Source organism: Gossypium hirsutum, chromosome D01 (genome assembly GCF_007990345.1).
Source record: "Gossypium hirsutum isolate 1008001.06 chromosome D01, Gossypium_hirsutum_v2.1, whole genome shotgun sequence".
NCBI classification, from domain to species: Eukaryota; Viridiplantae; Streptophyta; class Magnoliopsida; order Malvales; family Malvaceae; genus Gossypium; species Gossypium hirsutum.
This window is the reverse complement of record NC_053437.1, coordinates 22,110,234-22,121,176: the sequence shown is the minus strand read 5'-3', so window position 1 is coordinate 22,121,176 and position 10,943 is coordinate 22,110,234. Positions and strand designations below refer to the sequence as shown.

The 10,943-nt window shown below is 34.9% G+C and overlaps 1 non-coding gene across 1 annotated transcript; it reads right to left on the bottom strand.

Moving 5' to 3' along the window:
• Positions 1 to 9,309: 9,309 nt before the first annotated feature.
• Positions 9,310 to 9,416, bottom strand: LOC121214129 (small nucleolar RNA R71). Its single transcript, XR_005909716.1, has one exon. It is a non-coding gene; the product is annotated as a small nucleolar RNA R71 (small nucleolar RNA).
• Between the last annotated feature and the right edge of the window lie 1,527 nt (positions 9,417 to 10,943).

The following is a 10,943-nucleotide window of genomic DNA, read 5'->3' as shown; positions in this document are numbered from 1 at the left end:
TACAATCTTATACACAACAATAAATCAATATTTTCTCATTTAATTGACATTTTCAACATATACCCTCAATTATAAAATACTTGCAGTGAATGGAAATAATAGTCCAACTTTTCAATTTACCAATAAAATGACATCATTCAACAAATTACAATTTCATGTTGATTTACAACTTTTCTTTGTGTGCATGTATAGCGGTCTTTTGAACATATCATAACAAATCACTTGTACGAATATATCATGCATAAGTCTTATTTAATTAAAAATCATGTTATACATGCAACCCAAACATATATCAAATTAACCAATCATTCATAACAATGCCTATCATTTAATCATTCAGTTAAACTAGAAAAATGCTACCACGCCAAATAGTTAGGGCTCAAAAAGTACATGATTCGACCACTTAAAAATTTAATTACTTAACTATAGGTCAAGCCCTATCAGCAAGTTAAAATATCAATTATATCATAATAATTATCATTATCAATCAAGTTTTTGAGTTTATCACGTACACCTTATTTTACGCTATTTCGTCGCACACTAGCGAATCTTGTGATTTCTCTAATAAACTTTAAAACAGACCTGAATTAAATCAAATTAAAAAAATCAGTATAGAATCAATTAATACAGCTCTTAAATAGCCCCTAAACACCCACTTATGGGTTTGATCCAATCGTCACAATTACATCTATTTTTCAAATCCAAACTAGTTAGATTTCTTACATTGTTTTGATGCGAATCATACATGCAAACATCTTTTGGCTTTATTGTTGATTTGGAGAATTTGGGTCAGCTCCTAATAGATTTAAATACTTGGAAATAAGTAGCTAATCTTGATTAAAATTATTCATTTAATCAATCCATAACCTTTTCCAAAAATCTAAGTCAAAACAACAAACTAGTTTATGATTACCCATACTTACGCTTCCCGAATGGTTAGATCTGAATTGCCAATTGATCAAGAATGATTTTACCTAATTAAAATGTGATTAAAGGCTAATTATGAGGGATTAAAGAACCTAAAATCATGCTAGAAAAATATGAGAAATAATTAAAGAAAAACAACCCCCTTTCTTGCCCATAGGCGCACGCACCACCACTTGCAGTAGCCAAATTGGGGTTGATTTAAACCCACTTTTTAAATCAATTAAAAAGTAAGAAAAATACAAATTAAATATTTAAAAAACCTAAAAATTATAGAGCATGAATTTTGGGCTTTAACCTCACAAGATTCATCAAGAAATTGAAAGAAAACAAGAACTTACACAACTAGGTGAAAGTGGCAGCAAAGGGGTTCTTTTGGGGAATCAATGGAGCCGATCTTGAGTGCTAAAATTTTAGAATTAGGGCTGGAAATTTTATGATTAAGTGACAGCATAAAGAAGAAAATAATGGTGCAAGAAGCCATTTGTAACTCCCTGAAATTTGGGCCTAGAAGTATTGGGCCCTGAGCAAGGGAACAATTAGAAAACTATGCACAAAAGTATGTTTGCTTTAGTGGTTAAGGGTCTTGAGAGGAGTTGGAAAAGTCCTGGCTTCAAAGCTGGGCTTTAGCAAAATTTTTGGTTTTAAGTGGATAAACCCCTGGATGCTTGGATGTAGGCCTTTTAAATTATTGTGTTAAAAAATGTCATAAGGAAGCATGTGGTCTACTTGTTGTGGCGTCATTAAGGTTACAAGGGAGCTTGGGTTCAAGTATTGGATCTTGCAATTTATTTTGGTTTTTCTTTTAAAGGAACCTGAACTTTAGCCTTTAGACATTTTATTTAATTAAAGATAAAATATGACACAAATGAGCTGGTGGCAAGGAGGTAAGTGGCGTGTTGAGCTATTGAGGAGGGCTTGGGTTTGAATCTCATTGCAAGCAATAAGGAAATTTATTTTGCTAGCATGAGGTGGCATGAGTTTGAGGTGGTTTCGAACTCTGTTGGGTGAGAGTTTGAATGGGTCTTGGAGGTCGTTATGGAGGATATCAAGGAGGGGTAAATGGAGAGATTTGAGGTGATTTTCAAGGTATTTGGAGGAGAGGAGTGCTAGGGGAACTCATTTGGTTCATTTAGGCAGTTGGGGAGTGTATAGGTGTCGAATTTCCTCTCTAACATTTGGGGTTTTGAACTTCTCTTTTTTTCTCTAGTACTGAAACTAAAATTGACCACTCATGCATCTTTTTGTCGGGTTCCCTCTAGTTCTTTTTGTGCTATGAAACTGACCATTCGTGTTAATCCTTCTCTACATCTCTGCTATGCTCTTTTTCTCTTTATGGTCGAACCTAACATCTATTTTTCCTTACCTCTTTTCTTCTACAATCGGATTCTTTCATAGCCTAGCCGAAACTTCCTTTTCTCATATTTTAATTTTTGTTCGCCTTCTATTCTGGGCCGGCCGTATATCACTGTTGTTTATCCTTCTCTGCATCGATCTACTGCAAAGGTTCTAACTATCGGTAAGTGATCAAAAGCTATACTCTACCTTTCTTTCTCAAAATCGAATAACCTTACTGACAGATTTTTATTTCTTTTCTTACGGCACTCATTAAGTTTTAAGAGGGTTCTTCGGGAGTGCTGAGGCATTCAAGATTCTTCTTTCGTTTTTCAGTTGTATACTTGAAGGGGGTAAGTTGGCTTCTTCATCGATGGTGCTGCATTTTTATATTGGGGCCTTAAGTCTTATAACTTTCATTACTCAGGAAAAAAATTGGTGAGGTCATGTGATCGATTCTTTTGGTGATCCAAGGGCATTAAGCAATTCTCATTCGTTCAAGGTGAGTAGTGAGTGACGATTTGGGTTTAAGTATTGTAAACATTAATGATGGGAAGACTAGAGGTATACCTTGAATGAATGTAAGCCTTGGTGGTGAACTGTTCAGTCAATTTTACAGTCAGGTGTGTAACTGTATACCGTAAATCATTACTGTCGTAAAGCTGAAAGTGTGTGTAATCACACTGTCTCTTCTGTGAATCAGTAAAAGTTGAAAAGCTGAAAAGCCAAAAATACGGTGATTCGAGCCACAAGGGCATTCGAATGATCATGTGGTGAACCGAGCCCACGAATACAGGCATTAGATTGTTGAGGCCACGACGAGCGTTCTTGGTACGAATGGTGTATTGGTTGGATTGGGCGGGATTTCTGTCTGTATATCTGCATCTGATACTGGTTCTGTAATGGGCTTAGGTCCACCTGGTTCTGTTAATGTGCTAAGGCTCACCTAATACTATACCTGTGATGGGCTCAGGCCTAGTCTGTTTCTGCATACCGTATATCTGACTGCTTGTATTGTAAGGGATTACACAATAAGTTTGGGCAAACTTACCCTTCTGTTTAACTGTACAGGTAATTCCCAGCCTTAGGCGATTTGGAGCCACGATAGACTCGGAGATGGCCACACAACTGCACATGTTTTATTCTGTTTTGCTCATTTACTTAAGCAATTTGATTTCAATTCGGGTTGTAATAAGGCCTCTATAATTTCTGGATTTTAAACTTGGGATTTGATGTGATTGTGCTTTTTAACTACTAGAAGTAAAACATGATTTTCCAAAACAATAATTGTTTTCTAACATTACGTTTTTGCACCTCAATTTTTAAATATCACGTTTTCGTAAATCATTTACTTTAAATTAAGCTTCCGCAACAATAAGGTTTTGAAAGTAATAACTTTTTAATAAACCTTGATTGAAAATAAACAAACGCAAACTAAGGTTTTTTACAAATTTTAAATGGCAAGAATTAAATTTTCAAGAAGGGTTTTTAATGAAAACATGGTTTTCGAAAAATACTTCAATGTGACACGCCAAATTCAGCCATAACGTTCAAAATGAAGACAAATTGATGGTGAATCTTGGTGGCTTGGGCGACGACACACAAGGGAATAAAGAAAGAAAATTGAAGAGAAAATAGGAGAGGAAGAGGGTGAATGGCTAGGGTAGGGAAAATTGATTAAAGGCTGAAAATACAAAAAAGGTTTTATTTATACCTAGGGTTCAAGAGTATGGACGACACACACATTAAAAAAATAAGGGATTTTGCAAAGCTTAATTATTTTGCATGAGAAAGAATTCGAACTTGGGACCTCAATTTAATTTTCATGGCTCCACATTTATCAATTAAGCATTGGGCTATTACCTTATATTTGAAATAATTTTGCAATATTTATTTTAAAAACAAGGCGTGTCACATTCTAGGGTTTGATGCATAATTTTCAAAATAATAAAAATGGTGCGATAGAAGAGATTTGAGCTTTGATTTCAAGGAACGTTTCACTAACACTTATCCAACAATACAATACATCATTTATTTCCTAAAAATTCTTAGATAATCCCAAAAATTAGGGCATGACCACTCTCTCTTGATTCACAAACCCAATTCCACTAACCCTCGATTTTTGGGATGTTACAGGTGGCTTTTGGACATTATTGTCAACTTGTATGCATATCATCTGGCAGTATACCTGCACTATTGTATTTGTGGTTTATCCACAACGGGTTTGGGCCCATACCATTTTGGAGTTCGAATAACGGGTTTTGGGAAACTCGTGGTGTGTAGGGGTTGGATGGGTAGGAACTTTTATTGCATTGTATCAGGCTCATGACATATTTTTTTATGTTGAATTATGCATGTATTGAACTGTAGTGAAAATGATAAATTTTACTTGTGTGATTGAATGTATGTTCCACTGTTATTGACTTACATTGAGCTAGTTTAGCTCACCCAATAGTCTTAAGTTCTCAATGAATGCACGAGACTAGGACCAGACCTGACATGCAAACATACGATGAGTTTCAGACTAAACATCTACTTTGATTAATTTCTATTAAGTTTTATTTTGTTTTTGGATAGTAATATTATTTGGACTGTGGTTTGGGTATTTCTTTGATTTGGCTTTTATTTTAATAAGCATACTCAACACATTGATTGGATTCGCATGTATATCTTGAAATCGAAAAATGCTTGTCACTTGACCTAACTAAAAACTAGGGATAAACAAAGATTTTTTGCTACATTGAAAGATAGTAGAAAATTTGCAAAACAAAGCAATAAACAACAATTTTTCCTAAAATCGCACTAATGTCAATAAAGTCAGACTTAATAATAAGGTGGCCGAAATAATGAACATTTTTCGAAGTAACTCAAGCACAGACTACGGTTTTTCCTAAAAGAGATTAACTAAGGTTTTCAAAGGATCGTAAGGTCACTTAGTCACGTCGGTGGCTGTTGTAGCATTCAAGATTTAGCCATAAAGTCTAGGTCAGGTTGGGGAGGTTACACTATAACTATATTTGAGTTTGATTTCATTTATCCATTTTGTGGTTTGAAAGCACATCACATACTTAAAGGAAGTTGCCTTGCAATAGATCACTGGATTTCCAAACTTCAGAACTATCCCGCGACCTATTTATCTGCAAGGTATATGGAAGGAGTGTGAGCTTTTTGAAGTTCTGTGAGTGCTCAAGCATTGATTGGCTGTAAATGTCACAGCAATAATGTGCAAGCATACACTGTCGATGTAAGTATAATAGACAGATATGAGTATGTAAGATATCGATCCCACAGGGATGGTTGTCTTTTATCTATTTACGTCAGTGCAATAACTAGATAGAGACGAGGTAAATTGTGAGTATAGTTGTCGAAGAAATAACTAAAAAACAATAAGATAAAGTATGCTATGGATAAATTGGGATCCTCGACATGAATCTTCTGTAGTATACTAAGTACTCACACGGTATAAAAGATAGGTGATTGTCGATGCAATAAAATTAATGTATATCTTACCAAATTCCATTCTTTGGTTTAATCTGAGACTTAACCATGCACATTAACCTTACCTTCCGGTGAAGGCAATAGGGCACTATTAAGAAAAAGTGGACTAAATTTCTTTAGTCCTTACTCAACTTCCGCTGAAGAACTTATTTGCTTAATCTGTCACTGCACCTTCTAGTGTCAGTGACTGCAATAACACTTCCGTGTTTAGAATATTAAAACTCCCAAGATTAAACAACAAAAATAAGATTTAATAAGATAACATTTAACAAAGCATTCATTGTACTGCCATACAGTAGAAAACATAGATTAATCATTAGCATTTTCAAGAAATGAGAAAGAATCGAATGGAGAATACTATTCCTAGGCTACTCGATTGACCCTGTCAATTTTCCCTTGTTCTGCACTTAGATCTCCTTGCCAGGAGTGGATCTGCATCAGTCTTCACGTTGGCTCACCCAAGGGAAGATCAAGCTGCCATAGCCACAAGCTTCAAAATATGGTAAGAGAATCGTGGTTCACCCAAAAAATTCCTCTTTTTTTTCATTCTTCTCATGTTATCCTTTTATGTTTTCCTCAATAGTACAGGTGTCCTTCTCTCAGGATTCTTCTGTCCTTGTTTGTACAGGGTAATTACACTGGACTGGACAGCTTACTCATGATTGGCTCATATCAAACAGCTGTCAACTGCGGCGACAATTCTGAATACCATCTGGAATTAACTCATGCAGCGACATTGTGGATATCTTTCAACTACGACGACAATTCCAGACACAATCTAGAATTAACTCAGGTAGAGACATTAGTGCAGAAAGATAGCAAAATTAAAGATAAAATAGGCTAGGATTCACCGAGTTATAAAATGCAATTTACTAAACTGTATATGCTAAAATGTATGCTAATGGTAACTAAATGGGAACAAATTAAGCAATAAGTAGGAGAAAACATATGCTCTTTCTACTACAATCACACCCCTAAACTTGAATTTTACTTGTCCTCAAGTAAAATAGAAGCCAGTAAGGCAGCAAAACATTACTATGTAAGACAAATGAACATTCTAGTGACTTGAATCACCTAAAATCCTAATGAATGAGTTACATTCAGATGAAAGGATATTTCATTGTGGAAACACGAAAATATACACACTTTTTCATGACCTTTTTAACTCAAATTCATGCAGTTTCGGTAAAATTCTTGTTGAAAAATATATAATTATTATAAAATAATTATTTTGTACTTATATTATTAACATGTTTAATTTTAATTAATTTTATAATTAATTTTGATTATTTTCGACAGATTTGCACAAAGGGTGGAAAAACGGCCCGATAAACACTACTAGAAGCACAAAACCGAGTAGCAATTTTGAAGCATCAAGGCAAAATAAGTTTTTAGCATAAGACGATCCAAATTATGTGTATTAATTCATAATATAATTAACTATAATTATAATTCTATTTAATTTGGGTTAAATAAATTATTATTAATTAGTTATGAAAAGGGGTCCAGTAGAGTTTAACCGAGAAAACCGAACTAACCGAGCACTGGGCAGCCCAAAACTATCCCACATGCCGACCCAATCAGCTTGGTTGGTTGGTTATTTTCCTTGCAAAATGGCCCTTGAAGATGTCTTCAAATTGCATTCAAACACCTCTACTATTTGTGCCTTTTTAGATTTGCCCCTACCTTAATATAACAAGTTTGAAAACTTCAAACTTGCCACATGTGTGGCCAACTGTAGGGGGACTCTATGGCTGCTGATTTTTGCTAATTTTGGCAGCCATCTCAACTTATAAATACCCCCTTGGCTACTCAGTTCAAACACATCTCAACTCTTCACTTCTCTTTCATTTTTCTCTCTTCATTTCCCTTCCATTATTCTTCATTCCCTTGCCGATTTCACCTCTTGAAAAAGAGTCTTTCATCCACCATTTGGAGTAGCATTCAAGTGTTCATAGAAGCCTCAGTTCGACAAGAGCAAGCGGAGGAGGAGTGGAGCAAACTAGTAAAGCATCGGAGAAACACCATATTTGATTCTTGTTCCTTATCCTTTTAATTTTGTTGTTATGATGAACATGTATATGAATATTTGTGATGTTGATATATTTAATTTAATTAATATGGCTTAAATGAAATTCATGTTAGGTTGATTGCATTTCGTCTACTTAATTTATTAAAATTTGTGTTGTTATAGGCCTCGGTAAGATGTTTGATTAAGTAAAACCATGACTAAGTTATTCTTGCATTACAACTGTAAGGTAACTAATCAATTAATTATTTAAACATATTGAAATTGTAATTAATTGACACATTATTTAATCAGTGCATGTTTAATCATCTAAGGTAGCTGAGGATTAAAATAGCAACGGTATCTAACGATACATTAGCCTTGCATAACTTGCAAGATTATTGTGATTAAACTATTTCAATGTAGAAATACATTGTTACCTCACATAATCTTTTATTTACTTATGAGAATTAATTGTTTGAATTGGCATAGAGATATGTACAAGAGATTATTTTGATTTCATAAGTATGAATGTGCATTAACACATTTGCTTAGTAAAATTTGTGTAATCAGTTGAATTGACATAGAAATATAGTCAAGAAATAAATAAATTTTGGTAGGTAAGTATGTTCATAAGTTAACAAATTACTGAGTTGCCGTGAATTTATACGTAACAACATGAACATGTGTTTAATAATTCGAAGTTAAGAAATGTCATTAATATAGCACAATTATGTCATCTTGATTAAAACCATCTTCTAAAATCATGCATTGGAACTTTTATTTTCTTTTTATTTATTTTACTTAGTTAAAAACTTAGTTTTAAGCACCTTCTCAAATCAAAATATTTTACTTTACCAAAGTCTTTTTAAATTGCATTCATAATTAATTCTTGTCATTGTCGGGGACTATTTTAAAAAGAAATTATATGTGAATTTGTTATTTTTGTATTTTGGTTTTTTTATTCAATTTTAACTTAATTAATTTTTTTGTGATTATTTCAGGTGTTTATGAGTATTTAACGAATTATTGATTTACTCCCTACAGACCCCCAGATTGAACGAACTTTTCGACAACAAAGAAGACAAGCAAGTCAGAGAATGACTAAAGAGATGAACCTCAAAAATTTGAATTAAGGAAATGGAGCAGACTCTGCTCAAAATCCTATCCTTATTGGTGATGATAGGGATAGAGCTCTAAGACAGTATGTCGTGCCAGTGTTTCATGATCTTAGGAGCCCCAAAATTGAGGTAAAATAGTTCGAGCTGAAGCCAGTCATGTTCCAGATGCTTCAGACAGTGGGCCAATTCAGTGGAATGCCTACCAAAGATCCTTATCTTCACTTAAGACTGTTTATGGAGGTGACCGATTCTTTCAAGTTAGCCGGAGTACCCGAAGATGCATTACGATTGAAGTTGTTCCCATATTCGCTAAGGGATAGAGCTCGAGCCTGGTTGAACTCATTGCCACCAAATTTAATTACCACATGGCAAGAGTTAGCAGAAATATTCCTCATGAAGTATTTCCCACCTAGCAAGAATGCTAAGTTGAGGAACGAGATCACTGCTTTCCAACAAATGGATAATGAGTCCTTGTATGAGGCATGGGAAACGTACAAAGAATTATTACGGAAGTGCCCTCATCATGGAATCTCATATTGCATCCAACTTGAGAAATTTTATAATGGTCTCAATGCACACACCAGGATCGTAGTGGACGCTTCTGCTAATGGTGTCTCCTTTCTAAGTCTTATAATGAGGCTTATGAAACAATTGAGAGGATTGCCAGCAACAATTATCAATGGCCAACCAATAGAGCAGTGTCAGGTAAATGAGTCACTGGAATACATGAAGTAGTCACTCTTACTTCACTCGCATCTCAGGTATCCTCAATATCCTCAATGCTTAAAAATTTTACCACTAATGGGTTTAATAGTTTTTCAGCACAACCACTGAATCAATTTGAAAATGCAGCATATGTCTATTGTGGGGAAGGACATTTGTTTGAAGAATGTCCATCAAACCCAGAATCTGTGTATTACATGGGTAACCATTTCCAAAATTGAGGAAGGCAAGGACTGCAATTTAATTTCTATAAACCATCTTGGTGAAACCACCGAAATCTTTCCTGGAGTAACCAAGGGGCTGGGACCAGTAACACTTAAAACTAACCTAGACCAACCCAGCCACCTGGTTTCCCCCAACAAGTTCAAAAACCAACCCAAGATGAACCGTCCAATAGCTTAGAGAACCTATTGAAGGCATACATGGCAAAAAATGATGCCACTCTAAGGAATTCGGAGAATCAATTGCAACTTAACTCAAAAATTGACCTCAAGGTGCTTTACTTAGTGAAATGGAGAATTCATGGAATCTTGGGAAAGAGGATTGTAAAGCATTGACATTGAGAAGCAGAAAGACATTAGAGCCCAACATTGTCGAAGTTGAAAAAGAGCCAGTCGATGCTCAAGACTCAAAGGAAGTTCAACCGAGTGTTGAAATTTCAGTTTCACCGAAACCAAAATCTATAAAATCTGGCAAGGTAACTTCAAAAACAACTAATTCTGATCAACTAACAACTTTATTAGATGCAAAATTGCCACCAAAGACAAATCAACCAGTTTCTATAAAAAAGCGTTCACCACACTACCCTCAAAGACTTCAGAAGAAAAAATAGGAAATTCAATTCACGAAGTTCCTAGACGTAATCAAGCAACTTCATATCAACATTTTGTTGGTTGAAGCACTTAAACAAATGCCGAACTATGTCAAATTCATGATGGATATCCTGTCAAAAAAGAAAAGACTTGGAGAATTTGAGATGGTAGCCCTGACGGAGGAATGTAGTGCATATTTTCAAGACAAACAACCCCCAAAGTTGAAGGATCCTGGATGTTTTACCATACCTTGCAACATTGCAGCAACATATTGTGGTAAGACACTATGTGTGGGAGTATAAAATTGATACCTATGTCAATATTTAGGAAATTAGGGATAGGTGAAGTTAGACCTACTACAGTTACACTTCAATTAGCATATCGATCCTTAACACATCTAGAAGGAAAAATTGAAGACGTATTGGTATGTGTAGACAATTTTTTTTCCTCCTGACTTTGTGGTTCTTGACTTTGAAGCAGACAAAGAAGTGCCAATCATCCTAGAAAGGCCTTTTCTAGCAA